We start from the raw sequence: 15,000 nt of genomic DNA, 5'->3' as shown, positions 1-15,000 counted from the left end.
TCTGCCTGTCTGTCTGTCGGTCTCTCTCTCTCTCTCTCTCTCTCTCTCTCTCTCTCCCCCTGTCTGTATGTTTCTCTCTGTCTCTGTCTCTCTCTCTCTTTCTGTGTCTCTCTCTCCGTCTCTGTCTTTCTCTGTCTGTCTGTCTCTCTCTTTCTTTCTCTCTGTCTCTCTCTGCCTGTCTCTGTCACTCTGTCTGTCTTCTGTCTTACTCTCTCTCTGCCTGCCTGTCTCTCTCACTCTCTCTCTCTGCGTGTCTCTCTCTCTCTTTCTTTCTCTCTGTCTCTCTCTGCCTGTCTGTCTCACTCTGTCTGTCTTCTGTCTTACTCTCTCTCTGCCTGCCTGTCTCTCTCACTCTCTCTCTGCGTGTCTCTCTCTCTCTCTCTCTCTTTCTGTCTGTTTCTCTCTGTCTCTCTCTGTCCGTGTCTGTCTTTCTTTGTCTGTCTCTCTTTGTCTTTCCTTCTCTCTGTCTCTGTCTCTCTCATTGTGTCTGTCTTCTGTCTTAGTCTCTCTGTCTCTCTCCCTGTCTGTCTGTTTGTCTCTCTCTCTCTCTCTGTCTTTGTCTTTCTTTCTCTCTGTCTCTCTCTGTGTGTCTGTCTTCTGTCTTACTGTCTTTCTCTGCCTGTCTGTCTGTCTGTCTCTCTCTGTCTCTCTCTCTCTCTCTCCCCCCTGTCGGCTGTTTCTCTGTCTCTGTCTGTGTCTCTCTTTCTGTCTGTTTCTCTCTGTCTTTCTCTCTCTGTCTCTTTCTCTCTGTCTCTCTGTCTGTCTCTGTCTCTGTCTCTCTCTCTCTCTCTCTCTGTGTGTGTGTGTGGGGGGGGGTGTGGGGGGGGGTGTGTGTCTGCCTTCTGTCTTACTCTCTTTCTCTGCCTGTCTGTCTGCCTGTCTGTTTGTCTCTCTCTCTCTGCCTGTCTCTCTCCCTTCCTGTCTCTGTTTCTCTCTCTTTCTGTTTCTCTCTGTCTCTGTCCATCTGTGTCTTTCTCCGTCTGTCTCTTTATCTGTCTCTCTCTCTCTCTTTTTCTGTCTTTCCCTCTTTGTGTATCGTTGTCTCTCTCTGTCTGTCTCTGTCTCTGTCTCTCTGTCTCTCTCTCTCTCTCTCTCTGTCTGTCTGTCTGTCTGTCTCGGTCTCTGGCTCTGGCTCTGGCTCTCGCTATCTCCCGCCCTCTCTTTTTTTGCAAAATAAGCTCAAGTACATCTAATCTAATCCCTCACCAAGGCCCGAATTCTTAACTTCTGACATCCCAGATTTGATCTCCCTACAGAATGCTGTACAGAACTGGCGAGTTGATTTCTGGACTTGGATACCTCATAGAAACTACATAGGAATAAAGATCCAATCCTAAAATCTGGTGTGGCTTCTCCCTCGACTGTCTCGAAAAATCGTACCTCTGTTCCCCTAGGATGCCGGAAGAGTTTTCTCCATGTGCATCTGCCCGTGTCCTAAGTGATCTGTGACCGAGCCCTGTCCGTTCTGTCTCAAATATGTATGTGCAAACACTTCTCTCCATTTCCACAACTACCCACGGCCCCTTGTGGAACCACTGGCTCTTTGAAAAAAATCCCAGAAGTGGTTTTGGCTTTTTGGCTAGGAGGCCTAAGCCTGCTGAGAACTTTCCTGCCCAGGATCCTGTGTGAACAAAAGTGCCTCTGCTGGGAGCTGGGATCGTCGGGACCATGCTTGCTAGCGCTGGATGAGTCTCTGGAAGGACGCACGGGACTCCGCAAAGCTGACCTGTCCCACCGAGGTCAAATGGATACCTCTGCATTGGCCCGAGGCCTCCGAAGTACATCACCGTCACCAACCGTCACCGTCAGCATCCTTGTGAGCCTGCCCAAGACCCCGCCTCCGGGGAGACTCTTGGGAGCCCGGCCTTCATCGGCTAAAGTCCAAAGGGATGGTGACTTCCACCCACAAGGTCCCCACTGAACGGCGAAGATGTGGAGCGTAGGTCAGAGAGGGGACCGGGAGGGGAGACGTCCTGACCGGCGATGAGTTCCCTAGGCTCTGGCCACCCCACCCACGCCCCACGTCCCACGTCCCGGGCACCCGCGGGACACCGCCGCTTGATCCCCTCCTCTGTCCACAGCCGGCCCCACCCCACCACGCAACCCACGCACACACGCTGGAGGTTCCAAAAGCACACGGTGTGAATAGAGCCTGACGGAGCGAGAGCCCATTTCACGAGGTGGGAGGGGTGGGGGTGGGGTGGGTTGGGGGTTGTGGGGTCTGTGGAGAGCCCGATTCTCCCTCTTGGGTGGCTACAGGCCAGAAATGAATATCGCTTCTTGGGCGGAGGGGCTTCCTTAGGCCATCACCGCTTGCGGGACTACCTCTCAAACCCTCCCTTGAGGCCACAAAATAGATTCCACCCCACCCATCGACGTTTCCCCCCGGGTGCTGGATGTATCCTGTCAAGAGACCTGAGCCTGACACCATCGAATTAAACACCTTTACTGGCTTGGTGGGTTTGTTTGTTTCTGAGATGGAGTCTTGCTCTGTCCCCCAGGCTGGAGTGCAGCGGCGTGATCTCAGCTCACTGGAACCTCTGCCTCCTGGGTTCAAGTGATTCTCCTGTCTCAGCGCCACCATGGCCGGCTCATATTTTTTTTTTTTTTTTTTTTAGTAGACACGGGGTTTCACCCTCTTTCATTGGTTTTCACTGGAGATTCCAGATTCGAACCACACCTCATTCTGTGCCACAGAGAGACTTCTTCTTCTTCTTCTTCTTTTTTTTTTTAAGTGCAACGCAACATGTCTGCCTTATTTGAGTGGCTTCCTATATCATTATAATTGTGTTATAGATGAAGAAAAGGTATTAAACACTGTGCTAGTGATAGCGAAAGTGAAGACAAAAGAAAGGCTATCCATTTTGTGGTTAGAATAAAGGTGCTCAGTATTTAGAGCTACCTAAATACGTCAGCATTTACACTCTTCCTAGTCAAAGCTGGCCGATCTGAATAATCCTCCTTGAAACACAATTTTTGATAGGGTTAAGATTTTTTTAGGAATGCGACTCCTGCAAAAGAGCTGAACAGACAATACACATTTTAAAACATCACAACACAAGGATCAACCAGACTTGGGAAAAAATCGAAAACGACACAAGTCTTATGAAGAACTGAGTTCTTAAAATAGGACGGAGAACATAGCCATCGGAAGAGAAGGCAGTATTGGCAAGTTGATTGTGACGTTGGTCAGCAGTAGCTGGCACTATCTTTTTGGCCATCTTTCGGGCCACGTAACTACTACAGCAAAATGAGATATGATCCATTGAACAACATATTCGCAAATCAAAAAATGTTTCCGTAATATAATGCTTCAGATTTAGAAGCAAATCAAATGATAGAACTCCACTGCTGTAATAAGTCACCCCAAAGACCACCGTATCTGACAAAATAACTACCACAGGGTTATGACTTCAGAATTATACTTTCTCTTGATATTTACTTATGTATGTATTTATTTTTTTAATGTATTTCTCTTGAGACGGCGTCTCGCTCTGTCGCCCAGGCTGGAGTGCAATGGTGTGATCTCGGCTCACTGCAACCGCCACCTCTCCGGGTTCAAGCGATTCTCCTGCCTCAGCCTCCCGAGTAGCTGGGACTACAGGGGCCCACCACCACGCCCAGCTAATCTTTATACTTTTAATAGAGACGGGGTTTCACCGTGTTGGCCCGGATGGTCTCGATCTCTTGACCTCGTGACCCGCCCGCCTCGGCCTCCCAAAGTGCTGGGATGACAGGCGTGAGCCACTGCGCCCGGCCTTCTCTTGACGTTTAAACTATGAAGTCAGTCCAGAAAAATGCAATCAATGTCAACGGTGAGTATGCTGTTGAGGCAGAGGGAGGACCACACTTTTTCATGTCTTATTCAGTTGATCACAATAGGACCTAGGTAGTAATTTCCTATGTGCCCACTTATACACGAGTACAAAAGAGTAAAACAGAGAGACCGCTACATGAAAGGGTACGTGAAGTTCTTCATAGTAACTCCGTAAACTGGAACACTGTCAAAAAGCAGCAGCTCGTGAGTTGTTTCCATCTATTTTTCTATTCTCCAATAAGCGAACTATGCTATTCCTTTCCAATCTCCCAAGCGCTCCTTGTCCCCATCACCACTTCGGTGCTCGAAGAAAAAGTAACGAATCAAGTCACACAACTAAAGAAACACATACACGAACCAAAGACAACTACAGCGTCTGCAAAAGTTTGCTAGAAGACTGAAACTGTTGAGTATAAGGATCTGGTATTCTAGGATCATGAGTTCATTTCAGAGTTTGTTCAAGACATACGTTTCATAAGGAAACATCTTAGTTAGAAGTTATTCAGCACTATGTACCATCCCTAAGTATTTTTAACCAAATTCGTGACAATAAAGAGCTATCTAACCAGAAAAACTAGCGAGTACCGGCACCATCCATAGGGCTTTGTCTTTACACTTCATTACCACTTACCATGCCTTACAATGTCTGGGATTGACCCTGATAGCATTTCGAAAACAAGCTGATGCTTTGTCCAATTCTTCAGTGAAGACAAGCTCACGCCCTAATGCACTATAGGCATAAGCATCATTTGGATCCACTTCGAGAGTTCTCTGGAAGAATTGAATCGCAATATCGTGTTCCCGTTGCAGACCGAAACAGTTCCCTGCAGCACACCAGGCCTCTGGCTGGCGAAGTTTTATCCCTGTCTGTGAAGTCTTTGGACAGAACTGAAAGAGCAACATCTTTCGGAGGATGCCAAAGTGTTGTAGAGCAGATCTCCATGCCTTCGACTCTGTAATTCTCAATCCTTCTAACCTCTGAGAATTTTCTTTCAGCTTGCGTGGACTCTGAAAGTTTAAAATAGGCCCTTCCAATTTGGCACAGTACCCAACCGGTATTGCGGTGGTGAGAAGCTAGATGGCTCAAGACACTGACAGCTTCTTTGCCGTGGTGAGAACACAAAGCTAAATAACCTTTCCCCCTTTCACGAGGAAGGCTCATCAAGCCTTCCGCTGCTGCTGCTTTTTGTAGATTAAAAGCCTGAATCTGAGGCGCGATTGCGGCTATTTTCCCTTCTGGAATGATGGAAGAGTCCAATTTTGTCACTTCCATGGCTATCACTTACGTTCGGTGGAGTTATTCCTCCTTTATTAGCTTTACTTTTTGTTTTTCTGTTTGGGATTTTAGGTGGAAACTTCCCTTTTAATTTTCTCCTATTCTCCTCGGTTGTGGAGCTGTCACTAGTCAAGAGTCGTGAATTTCTTCGAGGCGGTGCATTTGGGGGAGATGCCGTAGTGGGGCTCAATACCTGAGGTGTTGCCCTTGTCGGCGCACCAGAACTTTGTGTTTTTGCAAGAATTGGGGTTACCTTTCGGCTCTTTCCCCTCTGCGAGAAGACAGACTGTGTTCCGGTTTGGCCGATTCTGGCAACAGACTTTTTTGAAGGGGCTCCGGTGGATGGCACGTCAACGACAGAAGGTGTCTAATACCAGTGCAGTTTTGTCCATAGGATCCGTCTCCGGGACTTGGGGCTTCTAATGGCAAAATGCCAACGCTTGGGGCTCATGGACTAACTGCTGCTGGTCCTCCTAATACACTTCGACCAGTTTTTGGTTTATGTTGAACCTGTTTAGATCATATGGAAGTTCCTGTTCCCAGTGGGACCGTATCAGGTGAAAGGACAGCTGAATCGATAGAAGACACTGGGGAGTCTGTATTCAAGGAGTACTTTGAATTGGAAGATTCTCAATTCAATCCGTTTAATTCAACGGTGTCCTGGGGTGTTTCCGTAAGAACGGTCTCAGGCTGTCTGTGACATACACTAGGACGAGGTCCCAGTGTTTTGGCGCAACACTTGGACAGGCAGTTGCTAAAGCTCTCTAGAGATGTGAATCAAAATGTTTGGTCAGGATCTGGCTTTTCCCCCCTGTTTCACATCATGATTCAAAGGGACACCAGAGGAAAGGATTTCAACGAAGGCTCTTTTGGTCACATTCTGACCCTTTGGTAAGCCGATCTGTCTTGCAATATACATGTCCCAACGATGGAAGGGGAAAGCGAGCTGAATCAGCGAACTCAGGAACAATAATATCATCATGGCTTTTCTGCTTATGAAACACTCCACCCGATAAGATTTGATCCCCTTCTGCAAGCTTGCTGAGACCAACACAACATTTCGCAAGCAGGTATTTGCATTGCGGTGTAGTACAACTGTGTCCTTTCAAGAGTCTATATGTTTTATAGGCCTTTCCTGAGCGGTAAGAAGAGGTTGCCAGTAAAAACAAGGCTTCCTCTGAGTGTACTTCTGCATAGAGGCGTTCTGCGAGGAAAACCGCATCTCGGTAGGCATAGTGGCTTCGTGCTTGCCATATAGCAGCCTGGACGGGTCCCTGCAGCACCGCCATCCTCGAGGCTCAGGCCCACTTTCTGCAGTGCCTCAGGCACCGCCCCCCCACCCCCCCACCCCCCACCCCCATAGCGGCTCCGGCCCGGCCAGCCCCGGCTCATTTAAAGTCACCAGCGACCGTTACCGACCGTTTACCGTGGGATGGGGGAGTCCGAGCCAGAATGACTTCTTTATCCTGCCGACTCTGGAAAGCCCGGCCCCTTGTGATCCATTGCAAACCGAGAGTCACCTCGTGTTTAGAACACGGATCCACTCCCAAGTTCAGTGGGGGGATGTGAGGGATGTGGCAGTTAGGACGAAGGACTCTCTTCCTTCTGATTCGGTCTGCACAGTGGGGCCTAGGGCTGGAGCTCTCTCTCTGTGCAGACCGCTGACTCCCTCTACCTTGGGTTCCATCGGCCCCACCCTGGAACGCGGGCCTTGGCAGATTCTGGCCCTTCCTGGCCCTTCAGTCGCTGTCAGAAACCCCATCTTGTGCTCGGATGCCCCGAGTGACTGTGGCTCGCACCTCTCCGGAAACATTGGAAATCTCTCCTCTACGCGCGGCCACCTGAAACCACAGGAGCTCGGGACACACGTGCTTTCGGGAGAGAATGCTGAGAGTCTCTTGCCGACTCTCTCTTGACTTGAGTTCTTCGTGGGTGCGTGGTTAAGACGTAGTGAGACCAGATGTATTAACTCAGGCCGGGTGCTGGAGGCTCGTGCCTGTAACCCCAGCACTTTGGGAGGCCGAGGCCGTAGGATCCCTCGAGGAATCGCCTAACCCTGGGGAGGTTGAGGCTGCAGTGAGTGAGCCATAATTGTGTCACTGCGCTCCGGTCTGGGCGAAAGACAGAATGAGGCCCTGCCACAGGCAGGCAGGCAGGCAGGCAGGCAGGCAGGCAGGCAGAAAGACAACAGCTGTATTATGTTCTTGTCAGGGTAGGAAGCAAAAATAACAGAATACAGCACTTATTTTTTTTTTCCCCCTTCGGACGGAGTTTCACTCTTGGTGCCCACGCTGGAGTGCAGTGGCACCATCTCGGCTCACCGCAACCTGCACCACTCACGTTCAAACGATTCTCCTGCCTCAGCCTCCTGAGTAGCTGGGATTACAGGCAGGGGCCACCACACCCGGCTGATTTTGTATTGTTAGTAGAGACGGCATTTCTCCATGTGGGTCAGGCTGGTCTCGAACCGGCGACCCCAGTGGATCTGCCCGCCTCGGCCTCCCAAAGTGCTGGGGTGACAGGCGTGAGCCATCGTGACCGGCCGGCTACGGTTTTTTTTTTTTTTTTTTTTTTTTTTAATTATTTTACTTTTTTTTAGTTTTCAATTTTAATCTATTTATTTATTTATTTACATTTATTTATTTATGTATGTACTTATTTATTTATTTTCGAGACAGACTCTCGCTCTGTTGCCCAGACTGGAGTGCAGCGGCGCGATTTCGGCTCACTGCAAGCTCTGCCTCCCGGGTTCACGCCATTCTCCTGCCTCAGCCTCCCAAGTAGCCGGGACTACAGGCGCCCACCACTGTGCCTGGCTGACTTTTTGTATTTTGAGTAGAGATGGGGTTTCACTGTGGTAGCCAGGATGGTCTCGATCTCCTGACCCTGTGATCCGTCCACCTCGGCCTCCCAAAGTGCTGGGATGACAGGCGTGAGCCACCGCCCCCGGCCTATTTATCTATTTATTAACTTTGAGTCCAGGTTATGAAACCAGTTAGTTTTTGTAATTTTTTTTTTTTTTTTTTTGAGACGAGGTTTCACCGTGTTGCCAAGGCTTGGGCCGAGGGATCCACCGGCCCTCGGCCTCCCAAAAGTGCGGGGATGACAGGCGCGAGCCTACGGCGCCCGGACCCCCCCCTTCCCCCCTCCCCCGCTTGTCTTCCCGACAGACAGTTTCACGGCAGAGCGTTTGGCTGGCGTGCTTAAATTCATTCTCAATAGAAATTTGGGACGTCAGCTTCTGGCCTCATGGACTCTGAGCTGAGGAGTCCCCTGGTCTGTCTATCACAGGACCGTACACGTAAGGAGGAGAAAAATCGTAACGTTCAAAGTCAGTCATTTTGTGATACAGAAATACACAGATTCACCCAAAACACAGAAACCAGTCTTTTAGAAATGGCCTTAGTCCTGCTGTCCGTGCCAGTGATTCTTTTCAGTTTGGACCTTGACTGAGAGAATTCCCAGTCGGTCTCTCGTCTCTGGACGGAAGTTCCTGATGATCCGATGGGTGGGGGACTTAGGCTGCGTCCCCCCAGGAGCCCCGGTCGATTAGTTGTGGGGATCGCTTTGGAGGGCGCGGTGACCCACTGTGCTGTGGGAGCCTCCATCCTTCCCCCCACCCCCTCCCCAGGGGATCCCAATTCATTCCGGGCTGACACTCTCACTGGCAGACGTCGGGCATCACCTAGCGGTCACTGTGACTCTGAAAACGGAGGCCTCACAGAGGAAGGGAGCACCAGGCCGCCTGCGCACAGCCTGGGGCAACTGTGTCTTCTCCACCGCCCCCACCCCCACCTCCAAGTTCCTCCCTCCTTTGTTGCCTAGGAAATCGCCACTTTGACGACTGGGTCTGATTGACCTTTGATCAGGCAAAAACGAACAAACAAATAAATAAATAAAATAACACAAAAGTAACTAACTAAATAAAATAAGTCAATACAATCCATTGCAATGCAATAAAATACCATACGACACGATAGGATACAATACAATACAATACAATACAATACAATAGGCCGGGTGCGGTGGCTCATGCCTGTCATCCCATCACTTTGGGAGGCCGAGGTGGACGCATCACCTGAAGTCGGGAGTTGGAGACAAGCCCGACCAACATGGAGAAATCCCGTCTCAATTGAAAATACAAAACTAGCCGGGCGCGGTGGCACATGCCTATAATCCCAGCTGCTAGGAAGGCTGAGGCAGGAGAATCGCTTGAACCTGGGAAGCGGAGGTTGCGGTGAGCCGAGATTGCGCCATCGCACTCCAGTCTGAGCAAAAACAGCGAAACTCCGTCTCAAAAATAAATACATAAATACATAAATACATAAATTAAAATAAATAAATACAATGCAATAAAATAAATGGGCCCTGCGCGGTGGCTCAAGCCTGTCACCCCCTCACTTTGGGAGGCCAAGGCCGGTGGATCAAGAGGCGGTCAGACCAACAGGGCCAGTATGGTGAAACCCCGTCTCTACTCACAATACACAAAATTAGCCGGGCGCCGTGCTGTGCTGTACTGTCTGTAATCCCAGCTACTCGGGAGGCCGAGCTGAGGCAGGAGAATCGCTTGAACCTGGGAGGTGGAGGTTGCAGTGAGCCGAGATCGTGCCACTGCACCCCAGCCTGGGCGACAGAGCGAGACTCCGTCTCAAAAAAATGAAAATGAAAATGAAATGCAACAAAATAATTAAAAAGTGAGTTTCCGGGGAAAAAGAAACAACAACAACAACAACAACAACAACAACAAAAAACAACCCCACCGTGACATCCACGTACGTACGCCTCTCGCCTTTCGAGGCATCAAACACGTTAGGAATTATGCGTGATTTCTTTTTTTTAACTTAATTTTATTTTATTATCATGATTTCTGTTTCGAGACGGAGTCTCGGAGGCCCGCCCTCCCTCCGTCCCATTCCCTGGTTGCCCAGACAACCTCAGGAGACAGACCCTGGCTGGGCCAGATTGTTCTTCTCCTCGGTCGATGGTTTCCTTGTCTTTCTTCGTGTCTTTAACCCGCGTGGACTCTTCCGCTCGGGTTTGACAGATGGCAGCTCCACTTTAGGCCTTGTTGTTGTTGGGGACTTTCCCGATTCTCCCCAGATGTAGTGAAAGCAGGTAGATTTGCCTTGCCTTGCCTGGCCTTACCTTTCTTTCTTTCTTTCTTTCTTTCTTTCTTTCTTTCTTTCTTTTTTTCTTCTTCTTCTTCCTTTTTTTTTTTTTTTTTTTTTTGAGACAGAGTTTCACTCTTGTTGCCCAGGCTAGAGGGCAATGGCGCGATCTCGGCTCACCGCACCCTCCGCCTCCCAGGTTCAAGCGATTCTCCTGCCTCGGCCTCCTGATTAGCTGGGATTACAGGCATGGGCCACCGTGCCTGGCTGATGTTTGTACTTTTAGTAGAGACGGTGTTTTTCCATGTTGGTCAGGCTGGTCTCCAACTCCCAACCTCAGGTGGTCCGCCTGCCTTGGCCTCCCAAAGTGCTGGGATGACAGGCGTGAGCCACAGCGCCCAGCCTCTCTCTCTCTCGCTTGCTTGCTTGCTTGCTTTCGTGCTTTCTTGTTTTCTTTCTTTCTTTTGTTTCTTTCTTGCTTGCTTTCTTGCTTGCTTGTTTTCTTGCTTTCTTGCTTTCTTTTCTTTCTTGCTTGCTTGCTTTCTTTTCTTTCCTTTCTTTTTCTTTCTTGCTTTCTTGCTTGCTTGCTTTCGTGCTGTCTTGTTTTCTTGCTTGCTTGCTTGCTTTCGTGCTTTCTTGCTTTCTTGTTTTCTTGCTTTCTTTCTTTCTTTTGTTTCTTTCTTGCTTTCTTTTCTTTCTTGCTTGCTTTCTTTTCTTTTTCTTTCTTTCTTTCTTGCTTTCTTGTTTTCTTGTTTTCTTGCTTTCTTGCTTGCTTTCGTGCTTTCTTGTTTTCTTGCTTTCTGTCTTTTGCTTCTTTCTTGCTTGCTCTCTCGCTTGCTTGCTTTCGTGCTTTCTTGTTTTCTTGCTTTCTTTCTTTCTTTTGTTTCTTTCTTGCTTGCTTTCTTGCTTTCTTGTTTTCTTGCTTTCTTGCTTTCTTTCCTGCTTTCTTTCTTGCTTTGTTTTCTTTCTAGCTTTCTTTTCTTTCTTGCTTGCTTTCTTGCTTTCTTTTCTTCTTGCTTTCTTTCTTTCTTTTGTTTCTTTCTTGCTTTCTTTCTTGCTTTCTTTTCTTTTTCTTTCTTTCTTTCTTGCTTTCTTGTTTTCTTGCTTTCTTGCTTGCTTTCGTGCTTTCTTGTTTTCTTGCTTTCTGTCTTTTGCTTCTTTCTTTCTTGCTCTCTCGCTTGCTTGCTTGCTTGCTTTCGTGCTTTCTTGTTTTCTTGCTTTCTTTCTTTCTTTTGTTTCTTTCTTGCTTGCTTTCTTGCTTTCTTGTTTTCTTGCTTTCTTGCTTTCTTTCCTGCTTTCTTTCTTGCTTTGTTTTCTTTCTTGCTTTCTTTTCTTTTTCTTTCTTTCTTTCTTGCTTTCTTTTTTCTTGCTTTCTTTTCTCTTTCTTTCTTTCCTGCTTTTCTGGTTTCTTGCTTGCTTTCTTGCTTGCTTGCTTTCTGTCTTTTCTTTCTTTCTTTCTTTCTTTCTTTCTTTCTTTCTTTCTTTCTGTTTCGTCCTTTTGAGACAGAGTTTCACTCTTGGTTCCACGGCTAGAGTGCAATGGCGCGATCTTGGCTCACCGCACCTTCCGCCTCCCGGGTTCGAGGGCTTCTCCTGCCTCAGCCTCCTGATTAGCGGGGATTACAGGGAGGCACCCCCACGCCTGGCTTGGCTGATGTTTGTGTTTTTAGTAGGCACACCGTGTCTCTCCGTGTTGGTCAGGCTGGCCTCCGACTCCCGACCTCATGTGATGCGCCCACCTCGGCCTCTCGAAGTGCTGGGATGACGGGCGTGAGCCACCGTGCCCGGCCTGTTGACTCATTTCGTTTTTTTTATTTCTTTCCTTTCCATGTATTTACTGACGTTTATTAATGTGAACATTTTTGTACATTTGTATGTAAACGACAATGCGTATATCTTTGCATTTACTACTCTCGTGTGTAGTAAACACGTACCGATTGTATAGAAACATCCTTCTATATGACAGATGTAGGTGTTTCTGTGATACAAATAAATACACATCGCTCTACAGAGAAGCGATCGTCGAGAAATACGTTTACGTTTACGTACGAAAAGTGTTGTATTTGTGTTTATAAATGAACAGGTGTACGTACTTATCTCTGTTTTCTTTCTTCCTCTCCTTTACGTTTTTCTTCCTTCCTTTCTTCCTTTCTCTCCTTCTGTAGGTTTTTCTTCCTCTCTTCCTTTCCTTCTCTCTCCCTTTCTGATCTTTTCTCCTTCGTGCTTTATTTCTCTTTCGTTCCCTGTCTCTCCTTCTTTTTTCTTTCCTCTCTGTTTCTTTTTCCCTTCTTTCCTTCGTTTCTTTCCTCATTCTTTCTCTCTTTTTCATGTTTCTTTCCTTTCCGTCTGTCTTTTAAAAATGGAGTGTTTCAAAAGTTTTCTCTGTGTATCGACGTTTTTTAAATTGTCTCTCTTTTCTCCATTGTCTTCCTCCCTCCCTCCCTCCCTGCTCCCTTCCCTCCCTCCTTCCCTTTCACCATCTGTCTCTTTTCCCCATTCCCCGCCCCCCCCCCCCCCCCCGTCTGTCTCTGCGTGGATTCCGGAAGAGCCTATGCATTTTGCCTCTCCGTGTGTCTGCAGCGACCCGCGACCGAGTCCTTGTGTGTTCTTTCTCCCTCCCTCCCTCCCTCCCTCCCTCCCTCCCTGCTTCCGAGATGCATCTCCGAACACCCACGCGCCGTGGGTTGTCTTCTGACTCTGTCGCGGTCGAGGCAGAGACGCGTTTTGGGCACCGTGTGTGTGGGGTTGGGGCAGAGGGGCTGCGTTTTCGGCCTCGGGAAGAGCTTCTCGGCTCACGGTTTCGCTTTTGCGGTCCACGGGCCGCCCTGCCTGCCATCCGGATCTGTCTCGCTGACGTTCGCGGCGGTCGTCGGGCTCCATCTGGCGGCCGCTTTTAGATCGTGCTCTCGGCTTCCGGAGCTGCGGTGGCAGCTGCCGAGGGAGGGGACCGTCCCCGCTGTGAGCTGTGCAGAGCTCCGGAAAGCCCGCGGTCGTCAGCCCGGCTGGCCCGGTGGCGCCAGAGCTGTGGCGCGTCGCTTGTGAGTCAGAGCTCTGGCGTGCAGGTTTATGTGGGGGAGAGGCCGTCGCTGCGCTTCTGGGCCCGAGCCGGGCGTGGGGCTGCCCGGGCCGGTCGACCAGCGCGCCGCAGCTCCCGAGGCCCGAGCCGCGACCCGCGGGGACCCGCCGCGCGTGGCGCGGGAGGCTGGGGACGCCCTTCCCGGCCCGGTCGCGGGTCCGTCCGCGCTCATCCTGGCCGTCTGAGGCGGCGGCCGAATTCGTTTCCGAGTCCCCGTGGGGAGCCGGGGACCGTCCTGCCCCCGTCCCCCGGGTGCCGGGGAGCGGTCCCCGGGCCGGGCCGCGGTCCCTCTGCCGCGATCCTTTCTGGCGAGTCTCCGTGCGGAGTCGGAGAGCGCTCCCTGAGCGCGCGTGCGGCCCGAGAGGTCGCGCCTGGCCGGCCTTCGGTCCCTCGTGTGTCCCGGTCGTAGGAGGGGCCGGCCGAAAATGCTTCCGGCTCCCGCTCTGGGGACACGGGCCGGCCCCCTGCGTGTGGCACGGGCGGCCGGGAGGGCGTCCCTGGCCCGGCGCTGCTCCCGCGTGTGTCCCGGGGTTGACCAGAGGGCCCCGGGCGCTCCGTGTGTGGCTGCGATGGTGGCGTTTTTGGGGACAGGTGTCCGTGTCGCGCGTTTCCTGGGCCGGCGGCGTGGTCGGTGACACGACCTCCTGGCCCCGGGGGAGGTATATCTTTCACTCCGAGTCTGCATCTTGGGCCACCGGGTTATTGCTGACACGCTGTCCTCTGGCGACCTGTCGCTGGAGAGGTTGGGACTCCGGATGCGTGCGGGGCTCTGGCCTACCGGTGACCCGGCTAGCCGGCCGTGCTCCTGCTTGAGCCGCCTGCTGGGGCCCGCGGGCCTGCTGTCCTCTCGCGCGCCTGGGCGTGTCCCGACTCCCGGTGCCGGCCCGGGTCCGGGTCTCTGACCCGCCTGGGGGCGGCGGGGAAGGCGGCGAGGGCCACCGTGCCCCCGTGCGCTCTCCGCTGCGGGCGCCCGGGGCGGCCGCGACAACCCCACCCCGCTGGCTCCGTGCCGTGCGTGTCAGGCGTTCTCGTCTCCGCTGGGTTGTCCGCCGCCCCTTCCCCGGAGCAGGGCGTCGGCCGGCCGGCCGGCCGACCTCCGCTCCCGGGGGGCTCTTCGTGATCGATGTGGTGACGTTGTGCTCTCCCGGGCCGGGTCCGAGCCGCGACGGGCGAGGGGCGGACGTTCGTGGCGAACGGGACCGTTCTTCTCGCTCCGCCCCGCGGGGTCCCCTCGTCTCTCCTCTCCCCGCCTGCGGGTGGCGCGTGTGGGGGAGGCGTGTGGGGTGCGGAGCCCGGCCTGACCTCGCCGTCCCGCCCGCTGCCTTCTGCGTCGCGGGGCGGGTCGGCGGGGTCCTCTGACGCGGCAGGCACCCCTCGCTGTCGCCTCCAGTGGTTGTGGACTTGCGGGCGGCCCCCCTCCGCGGCGGTGGGGGGTGCCGTCCCGCCGGCCCGTCGTGCTGCCCTCTCGGGGGGTGTGCGCGAGCGTCGGCTCCGCTTGGGCCTTTGCGGTGCTCCTGGAGCGCTCCGGGTTGTCCCTCAGGTGCCCGAGGCCGAGCGGTGGTGTGTCGTTCCCGCCCCCAGCGCCCCCTCCTCCGGTCGCCGCCGCGGTGTCCGCGCGTGGGTCCTGAGGGAGCTCGTCGGTGTGGGGTTCGAGGCGGTCGAGGGAGACGAGACGCGCCCCTCCCACGCGGGGAAGGGCGTCCGCCTGGTCCGGCGAGCGCAC

General features: G+C 52.0%; 1 pseudogene; it reads right to left on the bottom strand.

The window, feature by feature from the left end:
- Positions 1-2,601: 2,601 nt before the first annotated feature.
- LOC134808257 (cell division cycle protein 27 homolog) lies at positions 2,602-6,435 on the bottom strand (annotated as a pseudogene).
- Positions 6,436-15,000: the final 8,565 nt, after the last annotated feature.

The sequence above is a fragment of the Pan troglodytes genome, chromosome 15 (assembly GCF_028858775.2).
Source record: "Pan troglodytes isolate AG18354 chromosome 15, NHGRI_mPanTro3-v2.0_pri, whole genome shotgun sequence".
In the NCBI taxonomy this organism is placed as follows: domain Eukaryota; kingdom Metazoa; phylum Chordata; class Mammalia; order Primates; family Hominidae; genus Pan; species Pan troglodytes.
The sequence above is the reverse complement of the archived record's forward strand: the minus strand, read 5'-3'. Positions and strand labels throughout refer to the sequence as shown.